Source organism: Dermacentor variabilis, chromosome 10 (genome assembly GCF_050947875.1).
Source record: "Dermacentor variabilis isolate Ectoservices chromosome 10, ASM5094787v1, whole genome shotgun sequence".
Taxonomy (NCBI): Eukaryota; Metazoa; Arthropoda; class Arachnida; order Ixodida; family Ixodidae; genus Dermacentor; species Dermacentor variabilis.
The window spans coordinates 68,212,076-68,230,219 of NC_134577.1; positions in this window are offsets into that span (position 1 = coordinate 68,212,076).

Below are 18,144 nucleotides of genomic sequence, written 5' to 3' on the forward strand. Positions count from 1 at the left end.
CACGTCATCTGAATGTGTTGTTAGTCATCTCAAATGGTGAGCCCACTATCTCTAGTTATCCCTTCTCGCAGTAAGGAAAAGATATTGGGCTAGTTGGAATGGACGGAACGGCGCTGACTTTTAGTGTGTACTGTTCTCTGTCTTTCACGATAGGCAGGCTATACGGAGTAAAATATGATTAAATTATTTAGTCGTTTAGCGAAAGTGCACGGTGTACCTGACTCCCAGAACAATCTGCGCTCTTCCGGCTACTTTCACTGCAGCTCGTAATCGTTGATGACACTCGATTTCACCGCTTCCATTCTGAAAGTGAATTGCAGTCAAAGCATTGGAAACAGCCTTCTTCTGCAGCGACAAAAAATAAAAATATCCGATCTCATGGTTGAGCACGGAAAGCACGGGCTATTATTTTCTATAATTCGGAGGGCCTACCGCTTGTGGGCTTTCTTTTTTAGAAGTGGCAGAACAGAACATCATTGTAGAATACTACGCTGTCCTGATTGGTCATTGCCCGTGGGACGTCAACGCTGAATGTCGCGATGTGCTTCGAAACGTTGAGGGACCACGAAGTGGGAGAACATATTTATTTTATGCGGGGATTCAAGTACTGAAACATTGCTTGGCCAAGTGTGTGGATTAGCGAGGGGACTGCGTTGAAAGCAACATGTGATTAGTTGCGTCAACCACTTCGTCCCTGTTGAAACCGAAAATGTTGGGACAGCTCACAAACACACGCAGTATGTTGTGACAAATATTTACGGGGTTAAAAATGACGCCTATATGAACAGAAAGTGTGTGCTCTTTCGTACAAGTAAAAAATAAACGGTCCTATAGCTGATTTAACGCCATTTTTGCTATCTGCACTTCCCTGTCCTTAAGTGGCAGAGAAGAAATGAGGCTGTCTGGCCGCTAAGTCTGAAAAAAAGTTAGTTGTTTGGTTAATTAGCTAGGTATTTAGTTAGTTAGTTGTTAGTTATTTAGTTGTTAGTTAGTTAGTTAGTTAGTTAGTTAGTTAGTTAGTTAGTTAGTTAGTTAGTTAGTTAGTTAGTTAGTTAGTTAGTTAGTTAGTTAGTTAGTTAGTTAGTTATATGGGTCTATGGGTAGGTCGGCCGGTTAAAAAGCAAGCAGCTCAGTCTATGATGCGCCAAACAAAATAAAAAAGGAAAACGCTTTAACTTTAACGCACTAAGGCCATCGCTTTCTTCATAAAAAAGCGATATATATATATATATATATATATATATATATATATATATATATATATATATATATATATATATTCCATGTTTTATTAACTACTGATATAATTATTCTACGTATCGACTGCTGTCAGGCTGGAAATACCCGTGAAATGGCAGCTCCCACATGGATCCTCCTTATGGTGCTTTTCATTTGGATACCCTTAATGACGTCTGAAGAGGTTTGGACCGGCTCGTATTTCATCTCTGCCATTTACACCCCCCCCACCCCCCGTTCTAGCAAGATAGCGGTCTGTTGTACTTTCGAATAACGATCTAAAGTAGCCAACGATGCCGTCTGACGTTCCCCGGGCGCGACGTTTCTTCTTCCGCCGTTACCTGTGGGATTTCGGATTCCTCTACACTATTCTCTCTTCCATTATCGTCGTGGGTGCCACTGGTAGTGTATAAATCTCTATAGAACTCCTCAGCCACTTGAACTATCTCATCCATATTAGTAATGATATTGCCGGCTTTGTCTCTTAATGCATACATCTGATTCTTGCCAATTCCTAGTTTCTTCTTCACTGCTTTTGGCATACTCCGACCTATACCGTGCTGCTTGTCAGGCCTTCTCACTGACGCACTGTCTGGCTGCGGTAAGAGCGCCACGTTCAAGCCTGTCACCACACAACACACGCTCAAGGTTGTTTCGGCGGCTCTTGTGTCTCCAGTCATCCAAAAATTGTAGATTCGAGACAACACTGTGATTTTCACTGGCCGAGATCTACACAGCAGTGATGGACGTCAGACAGCGTGCTGGTGGTGGTGGTCGTCGTCGTCGTCGTCGTCGTCGTTTTTGTTTGTGTTTCCTGTTGTTGGTCGTGGTAGGGCAAACTTCACCAGTGTGTCTGTCCCGTCACTCGCCGAGGCCCTATTTAGCAGTGCGAACGGTTGCGGATTCGAATCCCGCACGACGCGGCCACATATAGATAAGGATTGCGAAAGCACTCGTGTATCACTACCTTCGGGGCCCGTCAGAGTACGGCAGATCAAAATTATTACTGAGCTCCCTAAACTGCATCTCTCGTAGCCGTTCGGTTGCCTCCAGGACGCTTCATATCCAGCAACGAAATGGAATGAACGCCCTCTTTGTTGTCAACTCTTGGCCCCGCAGGGGCGTCTGCGTCAGCAGGCGTTTGGTGTGTTGCGACACCACGTACCCGAGCACACGAGGGTCTGAACCTCCCGCGTATAGCCGTGCGCGGCTTAGCCGTGTCCGGGGAAAAGGGAATCCTGGGGGTTGAGCCAATGCCGGGTGTTTGGACCTTTACGGCCCCCCCGGTGGCGGCAACACACCTCTTTGGTCTCCGCTTCACGCAGACGGCACCCCCGGACTGACCCTCCCGGGGGAAATCGGCAGTCACCTTTTCCTGTCTTCTTCCTCTACACGCTTTTTCTTTACCCTCTTCTTTCACACCTGTCCTGTTATCTTGTATCTTCGATTCACTTCAATTTTTCGTAGGTGGCAAGGGTTAACCTTGTGGGGCTAACCTACCTTGGTTACGTCGTATTAGGTTATAGTCTCGATGTACAGCTGGCGTGTGCAGGACTTGTTCACTTGTTCCTGTCGCGTCCCTGCGTTGGGCTCCATGGTGGGCGGCTGGCACCGTGGCTGAACAATACAATTTTTTCCTATGGCTCCTCCTTTCCCCCAAAATGATCGCCCCTCTTATAGAAGAGAGGGGACCGAAGCAAGTGGATTTTCCCAGAAAAGAAAAGTACCCAAAATACCATGTAACACATAGCGAAGTACAAGAAAAGCCAGCAAGAATCTTGTCCCCATTCACAGTATCCAAGTCCTTGACAGAAGCCCTCGGCCCTGGCTACAAGCTTTCAAAAATGTCTAGTGGCGATTTGTTGCTCGATCTTCGAGACAATGTGCAACACACAAAACTGTCAAACCTCGCGTCCATTGGCGACACCACTGTCTCCATTACATCGCACCGATCCCTCAACACTGTCCGCGGTGTAATATCAGAAATCGACTTCGTACACTTAACAGAACAAGAAATTCTTGAAGGGCTCACCGACAAAGATGTCATAGACCTTCACCGAATCAAAATCCGGAAGGACAACGAAGAAATCAACACAAAACACCTGATCCTCACGTTCAACAGCAACACACTTCCTGAACAAATAGAAGTCGGCTACTTGAAAATACCTGTAAGGCACTACATCCCCAACCCCCGCAGATGCTTCAATTGTCAGAGGTTCGGCAATGGCTCACGGAGTTGCCGGGGCCGCAGAACTTGTGCAAAATGTGCTTCCAAAGAACATACTTCTGAAAACTGTGACGGTGCAGCGCATTGCGTAAACTGTGAAGGAGAACATGGCGCGTACTCGAGGGCGTGTCAGTCCTGGAAAAAAGAAAAAGAAATCATCGCGTTGAAAACCAAAGAAAGCATTTCATTCAAAGAAGCAAGAAGGCGTATCACGCTAACAAACACATTCTCCTTCAATGGAAGAAGCAACTTCGCCGATGTGGTGCGACGGGGCGTAGCGCCGGACCAACCTACGGCACCTGCTGAGGCCACGGTTACCGGGCCTCCGGCAGAGCCACCCACGCCCCAGGCAGAGACAGCCCAAGCTGTCCAGCCACCTACTAAACAGAGCCCGCCGGCCCCCAAGTGGGCCGCCCGCGAGGTTTCTCCCCAACGGGAGAGGCCTGAAACACGCACACCCGTTGTGTCGCGGAGCTCCAGTGCCTCAGGAGAGGCCATGGAGACAACTTCTAGTCCGCCCCCGCAACTGCGGAGGCACAACTCACTTGAAAAAAAGAAAGAACCCCAATAACGGGTCCTCAAACACGAGGGACCTAATTATTTATAGCCACACCCCTACAAAATAATTAAACGTGGCGTTCCTGGTTCATTGGAATTGTCGTGGACTTATCAAAAACTATAGCGACATAAAAGATATCTTTAACACGTTTTCTCCTGTGGCTTTATGTTTGCAAGAGACAAACTTAGGATCACAACATAAGAACATTTTAAAAAAACTACAAAGTATTTTGTTGTGATAGAGAGCAACCGAGTGGGCTCTATGGAGGTGTCGCAATAATAGTGAAAAATGGTGCTGCTACTCAGGAAATCAGGCTTCAAACGAAATACGAAGCTGCAGCAGTGACCGTCCTTGATTTTAAAACAATTACAGTAGGTACTGTGTATCTGGAACCACATCTAAACGTTACACTTCATGATTTAGAAGCACTTTTTAAACAACTACCAGAGCCATATTTAGTAGTAGGGGATTTTAATTCACACTCATCTTTTTGGGGGAGTGACGAAACAGACACTAGAGGCCGTATCCTAGAAGATTTTATTTTATCAAATAATGTCTGCCTGCTCCAATACAGGAAAGCATACTTATTGCTCTCCGAGCTCAGGAAAAATGAGCTGCTTAGATTTATCTTGCAGTTCTCCATGGCTTTTTACAGATTTTAAATGGGATGTTGTTGACAACCCTTACGGAAGTGATCACCTTCCTGTAAAAAATTAACTTATCATCCCCACCACAAATCATCCCAAGCAAACCACGTCGTTGGAACCTATATTTAGCAAACTGTACACTATTTCAAGCACAGGCGAGCCTGGAAAAAGTTTTCTCACGTAATCTTAATGTCGATGATCAAAACAAACTGCTCACAACCTGTATTATTAATGTCGTGCGGCTAGCTATTCCTCAGTCCTCGGGAGTGGTTCGACATAATAAAAAAATCTGGTACACACAAGAATGTAGGGAAGCAAAAAAGAAACAAAGCAAAGCCTGGGGCATCTTCCGTAGATACCCAACCCATATTAATCTTGTAAATTTTAAAAAGGCGACAGCCAACGCACGCCGTATCCGTCGAGATGCTGAGAAAACTTCCTGGAAGAACTGCATATCATCTGTCAACAGCTCAACCACATCCAAAAAAATGTGACAAGTCCATAAATTAAATGGCAGCTTCTCCCCTTTCACAGTCCCGTTTTTAACAGCTCCTGGCATACAAACAAGTAGAGAGGAACAGGCAGACGTACTAGGGGAACATTTTTCTAATGTTTCAAGTTCCTCACACTACACTCAATCGTTCCTGAAGCACAAACATACAACCAAAAAACAAAAACTTCCTACAAGTGGCTGTACAAATGAGCCCTATAATGCATTAATCACATTTCACGAAATCCAAAAAATACTGTCCGCAGGTAAACAGACGGCACCCAGCCCTGATGAAATACACTATGAAATGCTGGCTCACCTCTCAGACGCTGCTGTGAACGCACTTTTACAATTCTTCAACAAAATATGGGTATCGGGAAAAATACCGGATGCTTGGAAAAAAGCCATGACTGTAGCGTTTCTGAAGCCTGCAAAGCCACCAACCAGCCCTGGCAGTTACAGGCCTATAGCTCTCACAAGTTGTCTCGCAAAATCATTTGAAAGTGTCTTGAACATGAGGCTGATGCTCACTCTTGAATCACGTGAACTTCTTGACATCCACCAGTGCGGATTTAAAAAAAAACATGTTCAACGACAGATCATCTCGTCCGCCTATAAAATACAGTCCGAGAAGCATTCGTGCACAAGCAACACTGTTTGGCAGTTTTTTTTTCGATATCAATAAGGCTTACCATACCACCTGGAGATTTGGTATTCTCCGTGGCCTAGCAAAACTTGGTATTCGTGGCAGGATGCTGAACTGCGTGAAAGATTTCATGTCCGACCGTTCATTTCATGTGCTCCTGGGTGCAACCTTTTCGAAGAAATTTGTCCAGGAGAATGGAGTGCCGCAGGATTGTATTTTAAGTACGACACTTTTCATAGTAAAAATGAACTCCATAGCAAAAATCATTCCTAAGTCCATTATGTATTCTGTACATGTCGATGAGCTTCAAGTAGCATGCACATCCTCCAGCTTACCAACATGCGAGAGACAGATGCAACTCACATTGAATGAACTCACGATCTGGGCAGACAAAAATGGGTTTAAGTTTTCACCCCAAAAAACAGTTGCTGTCCTCTTCTAACTCAAAAGAGGCCTACAGGTTGACCCCACCCTACACCTAAATGAAACCGTACTTCCAGTAAAGAATGAACAAAAATTTCTAGGTATAACTTTCTATAAAAAGCTCACATTCCTACCACACATAACCACCCTCAAAAAGAAAGCTTTCCAATCACTAAATATACTTAAAGTACTGTCATATAAACATTGGGGTTATGATAGAACATGTCTTCTACACATTTATCGTTATTTAGTACGTTCCTTCTTAGATTATGCTGCATAGTGTATGGTTCAGCAAGACCGACATACCTAAAAAAATTGGACCCAGTACATAACTCAGGCTTGCGTATTTCATGCGGTGCATACCGAACGTCTCCTATAACCAGCCTTTACGTAGAAACAAACGCACCCCCACTAGAAAATAGAAGAGGCGCTCTAACCTCTTCATATGTTCTTAAGGTACAATGTCTACCAAAACACATTCGCTACCCACTTGTAACAAAATGCCCTTCACGAGTACTTTTCAACTACGAACCACAAACTACAAGACCACTGCTCCTGCGATTTGAAGAGATGTGCCGGAATCTTGGCATCTTGGACACTTTACCTGGCATTAACCACAGACAAAATCCACTACCCCCACGGTTCATCTTTCCGACAGCTTGCGATTTTACTTTAACACAGTTCCGTAAAGCACAAACTCCGGCACAACACATTATTCAGGAATTTCTAGCACTAGAAGAAAAATACAGCAGTTTCACAGATTTTTATACAGATGGTTCGAAAACAAATGACCATGTTGGAAGTGCAGTCGTCCAAGGGAACCGGGAAGAAACAGTAAGACTTCCGCAGTGCACATCCATTTTCACTGCTGAATGTTACGCCATTTCTATAGCAAAAGAGAAAATAGTAAAGGAGAACCTCGCAAATAGTATCATATACACAGACTCCCTAAGTGCACTCACAGCTCTTCATGCCAGAAATGCAGTCACACCATTATTAGAAGACATTATACACAATTTGATAAAAGCCACCACACAAGGACTGAACACTAAATTATGCTGGGTTCCGAGCCACGTCGGAATTAGTGGCAATGAGAGAGCAGACGCATGCGCGGCACAGGCCCGGCACAAAGAAATCACAAAAGTAAGGATACCTCCTAACGACTGCATGAAGTTAATATATCATAAACTAAGGAAAAAAATGGCAGTCTGCTTGGAAGAATGAACAAACAACAAATTACACCTGTTAAAACCCGTGTTAGGCGATTGGAAATCTTGCACGCACTAGGAACGTTTCAAAAAAGTGATTCTGTGCCGTCTTCGCATAGGACACACACACCTAACACACAACTTCATTTTAACAAAGCAAGACAAACCCCAATGTGAACTATATGGAGATGAGCTAACAATAAACCAAATCCTATTTTCATGCAGAAAACTTGAACCACTGAGGAAGAAGTTTTTTACCATATTTTACAAAGAACACATCCCTTTTCACCCAGCTTTGATTTTAGGAGATGCGCTTGTTGAAGTATCATGTGTTTTTAGCTTTTTAGAAGAAGCTGGAGTTCTCACAAAACTTTAAAACCTCGCAGAGTGCTTAACTACATATTACAGAACACCTCATCCACCTTCTTATCTCTGAGAAGAAGGCCGAGGTCCTTAGTTAACTTGTTGGGACTCTCCGGGGCTCTTGCCCAGACAAGGACTCACTGAGGCGTCCCAACTTTTTTAAAGAATCCATACCTAGTGTTTGGCGCATGATAGCCTAAGCTGCTTATGTGCCATTAAACTCAACTCAACTCAACTCTTAATGCCCGCTTTTGTATGCGACCAAACGGAGCATAACAGAATGAAGCTTCAATGCAGCCGGGCCCCGTCACTATAGCGTAGATGTTAAAGTGCCGGGCCCCGTCACTGTAGTCGCTACCTATGTCTTAACTTGGTTCTTAAGTACATGCTCGGTGGCTGATGGTTTATTGGTATTTGGAATACAATTCTACAGTGTGATTCTCGCAAATGTGGTAGTGAACTTAAAGCAGTTTGTGCGCACTTTAGGTAAAAGATGGTTATTGAGACCAGAGAACCCAGTAATGTTAGCATTTACAAAACATTTCAGCTATAAAGCCATCTGTGTCTGCATTGTTATGAAATAACTTGTCTATCACAATTGATAACTTCAACTGAAAGAGCTGATGAAGGGGATGAATGTGTAAACTGCAATAAAGTGGCGTTGCATTGGTTAAGAAATGGCTACAAGTCATGAGACGAAGCGCCTGATTTTGCAGACGTTCAAGTTGGCTGAGCTGTGTTGCCCGATGCTGATACGAAATAAGATAAATGTGCGCGTGATAAAGCAAATCGATAACGTGCGGCTGAAAAAACATGAGTGAGTTTTGATTATAGCACGTATTTCAAAAGAAATCTTACAGAAAAGCGATTGCGCATGAAGATTGAATTTCAGCTGCATGTATAAAACCACAACAAGAAACTTTGCAGTCTCAGATATAGCTATTAGGTCGTCAAGACACAGATATAGATTTCGAGGTTAGTGTCGGGAAAAAATACTTGTCTGGTAGTTCTGGCAGACCGCGCCACAAACAAAGCAAGCAGCGTGAAAAAATAACACCTGTAGCCGTCTGATTGTGCGGTGAGGAGGTACAGGTCCCTGCAATTGCGTGTTTAGAAGTTGCTAAAATATGTGAAAACTTTTACGACAAAGAGAAGTTGGCGGCAAACTAAGTGGAAGCTCATCTCCGAGGACGAATCACCGGTACTCTGCACCAAGTAGTAGCGGTATTTCAGCCTCAAAAGAAAGCTCATCATGCACACTTATTTCTTCGCCCCGAACTATAAGTCAGAGGGCCTAAAGCAGCAACGTTCTCAGCGCAGACGACAGCAGCAGTGGACACCGCTTTGTGTGTGAAGGACACTTTTGAGAACAGTTCCTATAGAGCGATTTCACTCATGTGGTTGATTAAGAGATGTCTGCTTAAGATGAAGTGATATGGCGCTCCCGTTCGTCTCTGTAACATGGCACCTGAGAAAAGAATTGCGAAGTATTCTTTGGAACTGCGATCACACAACGTGATTAAGAGCGCAGACACTCCGAGAGATCACAGCAACCAATACGAAGCCTGCGCAAACTGCGACGACTGCGCCGATTTCTGTGTCGGCGCTTGCGTACGTGTTACCGCACGCCTACAGGATCCGGTAGTGAAATGTTCTACGGCTACCGCGATTTCTGTTTGTGCGAAATCAGATTAATAATAATCAGCAGCAGCAACCTGGTTATCCTAGTGGCCACCCTGATGCAGTACTTGGCCACAACCTCCTATATGCATACAACAATCAGAAATCCTCCCCCCCCCCCCCAGATTGACGTTACATTTAATAAAGTTCGATTGGATGCGTGTGAGTTTCTGGACAAGGAACTGAGACAGCTACACTATAACTTTGCAAAAATGTAAGTTCACTTGTTTCTGAAACAGAAAAAAATGATGCCAGCTACGGCATCAAAGGCTGGGAAGGATTTTTCACATAGCTTCATGAAAGGCGAAGGACATCGACGTAATTATATGGATGCAGTAACTACAGCTCTAAGTGTGGACATCCTCGCTCCAAACTGTTTTTACGCAGGCCATAATGGCTCGGTACATAGGTATTATTCTGCTGGTGAACTATGATAGGTCGAGGGTTTGGTTATACCTGCAAAGGTGGCCGCATTTTGATGGGGTTGGAGTGCAAAACGCTCGGATATTTAGGGTAACGTGCACGTTAAGAAAGACCATGGATATAGGTAGTCAAAAAGTATTCGGTAGTGCCCCACTGCGCTGTCTCTCATGTACAATGCACTGTGCATTATACAGAAAGCAAAATTATTACTATCAATAATAAGAATAATAATAATAATTGAAGTCAGAGAACGGCAGAGGCAGATTACATTCGAAGGCTAAGGAACGTGGACGAAAAGAAATGACCGGCTAAAATGTACAAATACATGTACCTCTGAAGCGTGCACATGGAATGGGAGAAGAGGGGAAGAAAGTTGGAAACCAAGTACGGGGTAGTTGAAAGTGTAGTTAGACAACGGAGGTTTCAGCAGAAAGAAAGCATGCGAAACAGAGGCAGTGAATTGGATGCAAACAATAGGAACAAACAAAAAGATACCGTGGGTATTTATAAAACGACAATAAAGAAATCAGGAAGCGAAATCTGTATAATCACGCAATAGGGAGTGCCTTGCTATTTGAGGCCCAAGCAGGCTGTCTGAGGAAAAAAAAAATCCCGGCCGGAGCAAATATTCTTCACAGGATGCGGCATATGTGTGCTGCAAAAAAAAAAAAGAAGGCTGGAGACGGCTCGGCACATCGAAATGGAATGCCAAGATGCTGACCCAGCGATGCACGTATGGAGTGTACACCTTCCGCAAGCATTGCGATTCAAAGAAGACGGAAGGATTAACAGGTCAGCACTCGAGATGGGTTAAAGAGGATCAGAGCATTAGGGGAAGAAAAGCATGGAAGAGATTGCTCGAACCGGAGTCATTGCAAGTGTAAATAATGGCATAGTATATTGGCAGATGTTTTTAAATACGAAAGTTACGACCGAGATCAGATAGGCAGAAGGCAAGACAGCGATAGCAGTAAGAAAACCTCATTAAGGGACTATTTGTGGACACCCGGTTTCACCGGGAATCCAGTAATCATCACCGTCGGCATCATCTCACCGGCGATAACGCGAAAACTAACAACGAAGCTGTGCAGTGTTACGGTGCTAGAGAAGGTTTCAATTGAGGGAAGCTCAGTATGAAATTGATATCAAAGAACTACTTAGAAATATGAAAGATAGGGGGTTTCGACAGTGGTCAAGTTTATGCACAGGATTAATAAAGACTCACAGTGAAGGAAAGAAACTGAGTAGCCTACCAGCTGGTTTGTGGCCGGTATAGTAAGCAATATGGCCACGAAGTTCTCTACTATTTGAAGCGATATCAGTATATGCTTTGGAACGCGTACTTTAGAGCGAGCTGTACACCAAGAAAGGAGCCTGTGTTTTGCTGCAGTAGAGCAAGGCAAACGATGGACAATGCATTATAATGTGAGGATATCTACACAGCTGTCTGTTTAGGCTCCGCTGACCTCCATGAAGCCCTTGGGTTCAAGATAAAACATGTGCACAATAAAGAATAGCTAAAGGCGGTTGGAGGTTTGATGGCAGAAATTAGGGGGACTACAAATAACGGGGACGTACAAAAACGAAGTTCCCAATAATCGCTCAGAAAGCTCGTTGCTGGGTTTTTTAGTTCTTCTTCATTCTTTTTTTTTTTTTTGCAGAGAAGCTATTCAGGGCTACTTTCCCCACTATCGTGTTCGCGTGTACAAAAAAGAAATCACGAAGGCAGTGCAACACCGGGCCAACCCGCGGCGGGGGTGAAGCAGGCGTTAAGCACTCCGCATACGGGGGCCGATCCAGAAGATAGTGAAATGGAGGGCCGACCCGCGGCGGAGGTGCAGTTCGCCATTAAGGGGCCCAGGTACACGGTATAGCTGGTCATCCTTCTTCACAGAGTGAAAGGGCACTGAACTTTTTCTGTAAAAATAAGATAGCCGGGACATTCGGCGAAGAAAGAAAAAGGCCTCGGTGGCGCCGGCCACCACCCGATATCAAAGGACGTACTCGTAGCATCCATCCTTCCATCCATCCGGTCAGGCACACGTTAAAGACATAGTTATGTATACTAGATACATATATTTTAAGGAAGATAGAACCCCGCAGGGGCGTCTGCGTCAGCAGGCGTTTGGTGTGTTGCGACACCACGTACCCGAGCACACGAGGGTTGGACCCTCCCGCGTGTAGCCGTGCGCGGCTTAGCCGTGTCCGGGGAAAAGGGGATCCTGGGGGTTGAGCCAATGCCGGGTGTTTGGACCTTTACGGCCCCTCGGCGGCGGCAACACACCCCTTTGGCCTCGGCTTCACGTAGACGGCACCCCCGGACTGACCCACCCGGGGGAAGTCGGTAGTTGCCGTTTCCTGTCTCTCTCTCCTTCGACCCTTCGTCTTTCTCTCACTTTCCAGCTTTCCTGTCTTCTTCTCACTTCTGAATTTCTGATCCTTCGGGCAGCTAGGGTTAACCTTGTGTGAAATAACCAAGCTTGGTTATATCATATTTGGTTATAGTGGTTGTGTACAGCTGGTGATGGCAGGCCTCGTTTATTTACAAGGCCTGTCACGTCCCCTTGTTGGGCTCCATGGTGGGTGGCTGACACCACTGCCGAAATTACTCCAATTTTTATGGCTTCTTCTTTCCCCAGGCTTCCTGATCGCCCTCTCACAAAAAGAGGGCGCACCGAAGAATGTTTCAACTTCTTTAATAAGCCCACTGAAATTTTTCCACGTTTCCACGTGATTCACAGCGAAACCCCCGACAAGACCGTAAGAACTGTATCACCTTTCGTTGTCGCGAAATGCCTAACTGAGACCCTAGGTGCAGGATACAAAGTCACGAAAATGGCCAGTGGTGACATTCTCCTTGAAGTCCGTGATAAAGCTCAGCATGAAAATCTGCAAAAGCTCACCTCGCTTGGCGACACCCAAATCTCTCTAAGTCCTCATCGTTCATTGAATAGTACACGAGGGGTAGTATCAGATCAGGACCTGCTGGAACTGACTGAGACAGAGCTCCTAGAAGGCTGGAAAGACCAACACGTTACGAATGTACAGCGAATTAAGATCCGGCGTGACGACAAAGAAATTCCGACAAAACACCTCATACTTACCTTTTGTACGAGCACACTCCCTGAACAAATCGAAACCGGCTACTTGAAAATAAATGTAAGACCATACATTCCAAACCCCCGACGCTGTTTTAAGTGCCAAAGATTCGGTCACGGCTCTCAGAGCTGCAGGGGCCGTACTACCTGTGCAAAGTGCGCATCACATGAGCACCCTGCATATAACTGCAATGATCCACCCCACTGTGCAAATTGTGACGGTGAACACCCGGCATACTCTCGCTCTTGTCCCTTATGGAAGAAAGAAAAAGAAATTATCACGCTCAAAGTAAAAGAAAATATTTCCTTCAAAGAAGCTAGAAAACGCCTCTCGTTTGTGGGGCCTTCTTTCTCCGACGTGGCACGGCAGGGGGAAGTGCCACAACGGTTCTCGGCGGCCGTTAGGACCACGCAAAGTGGACCGACGGTAGCGCCACTCGCCCCCACTGCGGAATCAGCTAGTGCTGTTCCGCAACCCAGCAAGAGCCAGCAGTCCACCGGACCTGCGGGCTCCACGACTTCTAGGGCCTCTGTTCGCACAGAGAAGCCCGAAACACCCGCGAACGTACACCGCGAGCGGGCATCCAGCGCCTCTATGGAGGCGATGGATACATCAAGTGTATCGGCGTCTCGGACGCCGAAGGATCGGCGAAGCTCTCAGGAGCTGCCCAAAAAAAGGCAAATCCCGCATCACAGGGCCTGGCAAGGTTCCTGTGGGATAACATAGTTTTCCTCTCTTGAACACACATCACCATACACTTTCACTATGGATACACAAATATTATATTGGAATGTCAGGGGTCTTCTTCACAATCTAGATGATGTCAAGGAACTCCTACATAAACATAACCCAAAGGTGCTGTGTGTTCAAGAGACTCATCTGAAAAGCACACAAACAAACTTTCTTCGTAACTACGCCATCTTCAGAAAAGACCGTGACGAGGCTAACGCGTCGTGCGGTGGCGTAGCAATTGTCGTAGACAAGTCTATAGCTTGTCATCATGTAGCCCTACAGACACCCCTCGAAGCAGTATCAGCGCGAGGAGTTCTTTTTAATAAGTTGGTTACTGTTTGCTCCATTTACATACCCCCAAACTATCACCTTCACAAAACAGACTTCTACAACCTTATAAATCAGCTTCCGAAACCCTACATACTCGTTGGTGATTTTAATGCCCACAACACCCTTTGGGGAGATTCCCGTTGTGACGCGAGAGGTCGGCTGATAGAACATTTTCTTTTGACATCCGGTGCATCCCTATTTAATAAGAAGGAGCCGACTTATTACAGTGTGCATCACAACACATACTCATCTATAGACTTAGCAATTGGCACTGCTAGTCTTCTGTCTGACCTGAAATGGAATGTCATCAAGAATCCTTTTGGAAGTGATCACTTCCCAGTCACTCTAAACTTAACAACACAGTATGATTCTCCACCGCATGTCCCTCGATGGAAATTAGCCTCAGCCGATTGGAAAAGTTTTCAAGAATGTACTTATTTACCGTGGGACTTTTTAGAATACTATACTATAGATGATGCCGTATCATATTTTACTCATTTTATTATCGACGCAGCGCAAAAGTGTATACCACAAACAAATGGTCTTTCATCCAAAAGACGTGTCCCGTGGTGGAACGAAGATTGCAAAGAAGCGCGAAAGAGGCAGATTAGGGCATGGGGCAGGCTTCGTCGATCACCAAATGCGGAGAATCTAATTGAATTCAAGAAGGCAAAATCACAGGGCAGGAGAACACGACGACGTGCTAAGCGAGAAAGCTGGGAAAGGTACATCTGTAGTATCAATTCGTACAAGGATGAGGGTAAGGTATGGAACAGGGTGAACAGATTAAAGGGCAGGGAAACACAACCGCTTCCTTTAGTAAACGCTCAAGGCGACACCATGAAAGATCAGGCAGACCTCCTGGGTAAGCATTTTGAAAATATTTCTAGTGCATCACACTATGCGCCAACTCTCCTAAAGTTCAAGGAACGCATAGAGCGAGAGCGCCTTGAACGAAAATGCGCAGCAGATGAACCTTATAACCGTCCGTTTAGTCTCGCTGAACTGAAGGCTGCTCTCAGTTCCTGCGGCAACTCAGCACCAGGTGGTGACCGCATAATGTATGCAATGATAAAGAATATGCATCCAGAAACATTGAACACACTTCTGTCTCTTTACAACACCATGTGGCTATCTGGGCATATTCCATCCTCATGGAAAGAAGCATCCCAATTCATAAGCAAGGCAAAGACCCCGCATTAGCCAGTAGTTACAGACCAATAGCACTAACGAGCTGCATGTGTAAACTATATGAAAAAATGGTTAATCGGCGTCTAATCTATTTCCTGGAAAGCAACCGTCTACTTGATCCCCTTCAATGTGGTTTCAGGGAGGGTAGGTCAACAATAGACCACCTTGTTCGCATTGAGGCAAATATTAGAGAGGCTTATATACACAAACAATTTTTTCTTTCTGTATTTCTGGACTTGGAGAAAGCCTATGACACAACATGGCGGTTCGGAATCCTCCGAGACCTATCTGCGATGGGCGTACGCGGCAATATGCTAAATATGATAGAAAACTGCTTGACTAACCGCACATTCCGTGTTAGAGTGGGCAATGCCCTGTCCAGGCTATTCACTCAAAAGACTGGTGTGCCACAAGGAGGCGTGCTTAGTTGCACCCTCTTCATTGTGAAAATGAACTCCATCCGCGAAGTCATTCCATCCTCAATTTTTTATTCAATATATGTAGACGATGTACAACTAGGATTTAGGTCTTGTAACCTTGCTGTCTGCGAGCGCCAAGTCCAGCTCGGACTGAACAAGGTTTCAAAATGGGCAAACGAAAATGGCTTCAAGCTAAACCCCTCCAAAAGCTCCTGTGTACTTTTTTCTAGAAAGAGAGGCTTGATACAAGATCCTGATATTATGCTGCATGGACAACACATACCACTCAACACTGAACATAAATTTTTAGGCATAATACTCGACTCAAAACTAACCTTCATTTCTCATATCAAGTATTTGAAAGCTAAATGCCTTAAAACAATGAACATCCTGAAAATACTGTCACATAAAACATGGGGAAGCGACAGGAAATGCCTCATGAACCTCTACAGGAGCCTTGTACGATCGCGCTTAGACTACGGTGCCGTTTTGTATCACTCAGCTACACCCAGTGCTCTCAAGATGCTGGACCCTGTGCATCATCTTGGTATCCGCCTCGCCACCGGTGCCTTTAGGACGAGTCCGATTCAAAGCCTCTATGTCGAATCGAATGAATGGTCGCTCGATCTGCAGCGGTCATATTCTACATTTAATTATTTTCTGAAAGTACATGCTAACGAAAACCATCCTTGTTATCCCACCATAAACGATATGACCTCTGCAACACTCTTTCACAACAAACCTACAGCCAGAGAGCCATTCTCGATCCGTGTGACAAAGCTGAGCGAGGAGATGGATGTTCATATTCATGAAAATAGACTAATGGCTTCTGCCAAGCCGTTTCCACCGTGGTTGTGGCGAACCATTGACTGTGACACGTCATTTGTGGAGGTAACGAAGCACGCTCCAGAGGCGCACATTCATATGCATTTTCTGGAATTACAATTTAAATACCCTTGTCCAGAGTATTACACAGATGCGTCTAAATCACATGCTGGCGTGTCATACGCAGCCGTCGGCCCATCCTTTTCCGAGTCCGATGTTCTGCACCCTCAAACAAGCATCTTTACAGCAGAGGCGTATCCAGTATGGTCGGCTGCAAAACACATCAAACAGTTAAAACTACGTAAGGCGGTCATATACACAGACTCATTAAGTGTTGTGAAAACATTGATGTCATGCTTCAACCACAGAAATCCGATAATTGCAGATCTTTTCTCTCTCCTGTGTACTATTTATGCCTCTGGCCAACATGTAACGATATGCTGGGTGCCTGGACACAGAGCTATTGAAGGTAACGTCCTGGCAGACCGAATTGCTACCTCCTTAGACACAAAAGCTTGCAACATGTCCGCAGCCGTTCCCTTCTCAGACCTAAAGCCATACTTACGGAAACAACTCAGAACCTACTGGCAGCATAAATGGGACTCGGAAACCCTTAATAAACTCCACATAGTTAAGCCACATTTAGGATACTGGCCATCACTGACCAAGTCCAGACGAAGTGATGTCCTATTCTGTCGTCTCAGAATAGGGCACACTTACGGTACACATAGCTTTTTGTTGAGTGGCGGTGAGCGTCCAATGTGTAGTAGATGTGGGGAGACACTCAGTGTTCAGCATGTCTTCCTAGAATGCCGCGAAACACAAGCCGAAAGGAAAAAACACTTCCCTTTAGCATACAGTCAGTGTATACCACTTCACCTGGCACTGTTTCTAGGCAGAGAACCGCTATTTCACATGCAATCTACTTTAGCCTTTTTAAACGACGCTGACACGCTCCACGTTTTCTGTGCAAGAAATTCGTAACACGGCCTCTTGCGAGAGGCCACGGTTGCGATGTGAACCTTTGTTATAGCACATGCCTCCAGGCCCTTGTACTCAAGGGACCAGCTGAGGCTGTTGTGCTATTTGTCAACAACAATGACTTGTCCATTTTTATTCATGTAACGCTATTACACCATTGTTGAACATCCTATACTTACAGCATACCCTACTTCAGCCATTCTCATATTTTTATTCCTCGTGTATTTTATGCAACTTATAGCTCTCAGTTTTAGGCCTCTCTACAGCCACGTCACAGAAGCCATTTTTCCATTCAGTACTCATCACCACTTCCTTGGCGCTCTTTGGCCACACTTGGCCCTTGCGCCAATAAACACTACATATCATCATCAAGGAATATAGAAAAAGGTTGACGAGACATTAAATACTAGGCTGATGAGTATCTACAGATTACTTGGTTGGCTCAGTCAGGCTTGGTGACTATTCACCCCTGCCAGCTTTCGAAGTTGATGTTAATAAATCAGCATCAAGAGCTGACACGGTCGCGCTGCTAAGCAAGCTTTGAGACTTTCTGTCGCCACACCCACTCAGAGAGCGGACCGTGTGCAATCATCTTCGCCGCTGAACTCTATATAGACTGCGCAACTAAGAAACGCACCGTGGCAATACGAAGCTACAACATTGGC